This window comes from Diorhabda carinulata, chromosome X (assembly GCF_026250575.1).
Source record: "Diorhabda carinulata isolate Delta chromosome X, icDioCari1.1, whole genome shotgun sequence".
Classification (NCBI taxonomy): domain Eukaryota; kingdom Metazoa; phylum Arthropoda; class Insecta; order Coleoptera; family Chrysomelidae; genus Diorhabda; species Diorhabda carinulata.
In genome coordinates, this window is record NC_079472.1 from 43,522,539 (window position 1) to 43,528,546 (window position 6,008).

The window sequence follows — 6,008 nt, forward strand, 5'->3', positions numbered from 1 at the left end:
TGAAGCTCAAGATATAATCTATTCATAATCATTATTAAGTTCTAAGTATGATGTATTATTGTAGATTAGTTCTTTGGATAGATCTGAATACGGTTGTTTATCTATAATGACTGTTTCATTACCTTTGTTAGATGGTATGACTATTAAATTTGGATTTTGTTTCAAAAAACTTTTGATTTTATGTAATAGATCTTTAAAAACAGTAGGTTTCTATGATTCATGGATGTGGTTAGTTAAAATGTTGGTTGCTTTGGCTATAACGACATTTCTTTCCTGTTCATTTCGTATGAAATAGGATATGTAATTTTATTAATATTAGCTAACATAGTTTTACTTGAAATATCTTTAATGAGTATAGGTTTAATACTGTATTTAGGCCCTAATGATAAAAACTGAAAAATAACCTAAGGTATCTCTCTATTTGAAATATTTGTAATTCAATTATCTTGGGTTTTAAGAATTGAATAGATTCTTTTGTTAATAAGAATATTGAGTTTATTCTAATAAAAATTTTGAAAGTGAATTCATTTAGTGTATCAATTATTTACTTTTTAAATTGTGAAATACTAACCTATTATAGATGTAATAACTATTGTTGATCTCATTCTTCAGAAGAGACCAAAAATCAAGAACATTTAGATGCGTATATATATATATATATATATATATATATATATATATATATATATATATATATATATATATATATATATATATATATATATATATACATTGGATTTGCAACGAATATTCGCTTACTATTCGGTATTCAGCTTATTCAGCTGCTTTTATTTGAACAATTTGAATCATTGTGGTGAACAAAATTTAGAAGGGGAAGGTTATGGTGCAGAAAGACTAACTTTTCTGCATTTTTAGGAAGTATTTCACTTCTTTTTTTCTCGTAGACCATCCCAACTTCAGAAAAAAGGCGCTCTTAATAAACACTTCCTGGGGCCGACAAATATTTTGCTGCAATCTTAATCAAAAACGGAAATTAAAATTTCCTTGCTTGCACCCATGTATACGGGTTGTCATGACGTGATATATTACTAATATATAAGAAAATATCCATTTCTGTTGAAACTGCTTTTTTTCTTTTGATGTATTTCCAGAAGCTGTGCTTTTTTCTGCTATCGAAGTCTGATTTAGACTTTGCACTTCAGTTCTCATCCTCTTGGCCAAAGTAGGGGACGAACTCGCGCTATCGTCGCTTGTTTCTTCACAGCTAATTTTTATGATATCGATTGATACATACTGCTTCACTTTTTCTTTTGCAGTTGATTGGTGGAAACATTCATTTTAAATCTTGGATCGAGAAAGGTAGCAACCAAATCTTTTTGGACAGAATGCAGTTTTTCTTGTGCAGTACCAGAATAATTAAAATGTGTTACGATTTTCTCACCTGTAGCTATCATTTGAGTCACATTTAACTGAACCTTTGAGCAATCATTGACAATCAATTGAATAGTATGAATGAAACAACGTGCTGAGGCCAACTCTGCAGCACTAACAGCTTTTACTATGTTTCGTCCATTTTCATGAATAACAAAATGAATTTTTTCACGGATGTCCCACAAATTTGCAATTTCTTGTAAACTCATAGCTATATTCGTTGCTGTGTGTTGTCCCTCAAAATGCTTGATGCTCAATACTACATGTTTAAGGTTGAATTGGTGGTCAATAAAATGTGCAGTAAAACTTAAAAAACCGTTATGAATATGCAAGCACGTACACATGTCGATCGTCAAGGAAATATAATCTATCTCTGAAAATAAACTTTTAATGTTTTCAACCCCTTTACTATGAATTTCTTGAATCACATTGTACCGCGGCAAAGCACTATTAATCAGTCTTCTAAAACCAGCCCTTTCTACTATATTTATTGCCTCATCAACAAGTGCGATCATTTTAGCAATTAACACATGGTACTTTTTTGCCTTGGGGTTATCAATATCTCATAGTTTATTATTTTCTCCTCATTTTTCAAGAGTTAATTGTTTTTTTGACGTTGAAGGTTTATTACTTACAATCGTATTTTGATTTGTAGTTCCTTGCTCCTTAGGGAACGTGGGTACCATCTTATGATATTCTTCATTGTGTTTATTTTTTAAATGATTTTACTTTACTGATGTCGCCTTTCTTCCAACGCCACCACGAGAAATTTCTATTTCGCACAGTTTACACACGGCTTTTTTTGGGTCAGGCCATAATCGATTTTTTTATTATTAAAGTACGTTCGTAATTATTTAATTGTTTATTTGTTACATTTCACACTATCACACTTACAAACAGATTATAACTAAGAGAGCACAATAAACTGTTCTTAACGTAATACGATATCCACGAAATGAACTTGTCGAAACAAGCAGTGCGTTAGCATTATACCGCGCAGAGCAACAGCGGGCGCGCGGGCGATGAGTACATTAGAACAAAACAAAGGAACGCGAACGTCAATTTCAAATTTAGAAATGTAGGTATCAAGTTATCTTTTTTACATCTGAGTAGAAAAATTCTTCGTTTTTTCTGTTCTGCAATATTGTGGAGGATATTTTGTTTGGATTCTATTTGGCTTCAGTTCCATATGTAAGTTCAACATTACGTTAGGTAGGCATTATTTCATCGATGCCGGTATAAATTTCTTTAATTTCATATTTCTTGGACGTTTTGATATTGTTTATGTTTCTAAATGATCTTGATTTTAGATTTATTTTTTAACAAATAACAACAGAGCAATGTCAAACCTCAAAATATATATACTGATTTCAATAACTTAATAGCTATGCAAGAATTCAAATGCCGAATTATAAAGATTTGACTCTTTAATTTTGAACAAAGGTAATCAATATGAGATACTTTACTTGAATTGGTGAGAAAAATGAGTAAGATTTTTTGCCAGTCCGCCAGTTCTGGAATGAGGAAACAGAAGACAGTGAAAATCCCATCAGGAAAACTCACTTTCTCACACTTTTGTGATACTTATGGGAGAGGTGAAATATGGCAACTATTATTTGGTGAAGTTAAAAAGGTTTAAGAATTGATGTATGGATATAGATGTATGAAAAAATGAAAATTTCGCCATATCGGAAAAACTCGTACATATACATTGAACATGGCTAGGAAAGCTATTAGCCAATTGCACACCAATTTTTCTGACAAAAATTCTACGTACTATTCTTCCTGCATCCAGTAGTTCTCTATCAGGATTATCTTTCAATTCCTTGAGGATTGTAACATGCATGCTTTAAGAATAGTTATTATGGACAATTTGCTAATTAAGAAGTATGAAGATGTTCTTGAATGGATAGTGGTACTTTAATACTGGACGAATGTTGTCGATGATTACATAAGTTTATTTCCTAAATTCCTTCTAATTCTACTCACATTTGTTCTCTATATGAGCGCCAGGGCGAAATATTTTTCTCTGAATAGATGCATATCTTGATCAAAGCTTATTTAACATTTTTTCTAGAAGAACTGACTCTTAGCTTTGGAACATTTCTTGTTCGATTGAAAATGGCAGCAGTACCACTTTTTTTAAAACTATTTAGCTAACTATTCATAAATTGCTTATGTATAGAAGTTGTGTAACTAACATGACATTTTCCAATATGATTTATTTTATGTAATTGGATTTTATATTTGGCAGTGATATACAACATTACATCCAAAAAATGACAGTTTTTCCATTTAACATAATAAAAGAAGCCTCGATTGGAAATACTGATCAACAAGTCCAAGTTATTTCCAAAGAAAGAATTAATTCCAAATTTCAATTTCATCTTGGATACTATTTTTAATTCCCTAACTTCCTGTAGTTTCTAACGTGTATTTCATTACTTTTTTGATTTAATTGAAATTTTGAAATTCCGTTTAGGATTCTAATGATCAGGCACAATTTACACCTTGTTACTTCAATAAGTCGGAACATTCTTCTGCTTTGATGGGAAGAAATATGGAAAAAGTTTATTTTCCCAAGGAAAACTCATTTTCGATGAAATTGTGTAACTTATTTCGCTTTCGAGTCTCTTATTTCCAAAACAATTGATGCCTTAACAATTTATCAGAAGATTTATAAGCAGCTAGATGAGTAAAACCATGAAAAACGTTGAAACCAATCTGTAGAGACCAATTAAATATTGGAAATGTTTGCTTTATTATCCGCTTTCGCAGAAAACTAAGAAGAAAGTTGAATGTGCATCTCCATAATTTCTGTTAGTATATATTAATTTTATAAAGTTAACTTTTCCCTTGATTTCTCATAATGGAGATTGGAGCATGTTTAGCGCATAGTTGTTACGTCTCTTCGTTCAAATGCGATTCTGCTGGCGATAGTATAACTAAATAAAAGATGAAAAATATCCTGAAAGATTCATTGTGGCCTCACTATCTAGAAATGGCAATCTCTAGCAATTGGTGGATATAAAAATTATTTCTTCTCGTGTTTTATACCTTCTCCATAAATACAATCGAATATCTAAGACCGGATATACAATCTTCTTCAACTCCTACCTAACTTTTTCGCAAAACTTAAGGCTCTCTCGTTTCCCTATATAGTGAACTTGCACACAGACTAGGTAAATCTCAATGTAGATTTTTAAACATCAGAATATCATGTGACGATTTTTGTCATTGCTAGAAACGTGTCATCTTTCAATTACTCAGCAATAGTCCTTTCCGAAATCACTCCTTCTAAAGAGTTCTAGGAGACAATGTGTAGTAGAGTTGAGTCTATTATAGCGTCCATTTTTGCTGTTATCTTAGTACCTGTAATAAAAAAAATATAATTTTACAATAGTTAATGCATTTCATTAAACATACTAAATGAATAAATAGGACAGAATACGAGTATTATTAAATATATATTAGAGTGCCAAAAAGTAAATTTGAAATTAATAACTGTAACTTGTTGATTTTCACTATCCATCCACATCTTAACATTGAAGATATCTTTTCTCCATATTAAATTTGAACTTAAAACACTGTAATAGCAAACGCCAGATGAAATACTTTTATTAATAGCTGACTCAACATTAGAACAAGAAAACTAAAAAAAAGTAATTTTCAAATCAAGTGAAAATTCCGTAATTGCCCAAAGTACATTCATAGTTACTAATTATTTATATATTATTCATAAGTTCATATTCTTAATGAACTACGTAGCTATTCAAATTTAAATACTATAATTGCTGAATCATACGAAATTTAACGAAGTTTCATATTTTTTACTAACTGAAGCTTATCTTTACTCACTGATGTATGACAAATCAACACTGAAACAATATAAAAACAAAAATAAAAAATATTTGGGGATAACACAAACATTCATAGTTGCCAAATCATGAAGTGCATACTATTCTTGTTGATTATAATTGGTAAGTACTTGAAATTACGAACTAAAATATTCTCTTCGTCAAATTTTGTGCTTTCCCTTAGTCAAATAAAAATTTTTAATCTCCTTTTTACTATCGCTCCTTATTCGCAATTCACAGTTACAATTTCTTCATTCTGCAACGGTTTTTTATGTCGGGAAAATATTTTGCGTCAACCATTTTGTTAATTTTTCAAGAATAATTCGTGATGGACGATGTAAATACAGAATGAAGCGTCTGTTTACTATTCGAATATCTCCTCACACCATCAGATGGTTACTTCAAACTACTTTCAGACGATATCTCACGAAATAGAACAAAGAACCCGGAGCGAACATAAATCTAATTAATTGCCGCCCATTTTCATAAAACTCCCTCATTAAACTACATAAATGAAAATATTTCATGTTTTCGAAAACTTTTTTATTATAATGTATTCGAGAATAAACGAGAATAAATGATTCTGCATAATCTAATACCTAAAATTCAACTGATAGATATGAAAATGTGAGTTTGTACATTTTTACAGAATACATTTAATAATTATAAATTTAATGGAATAATTCTGTAGAATATATGTAAAAATCCACTTTTTGAAGACAGTTATTTCTTAGATGCTTAATAAATTTCACCCATATT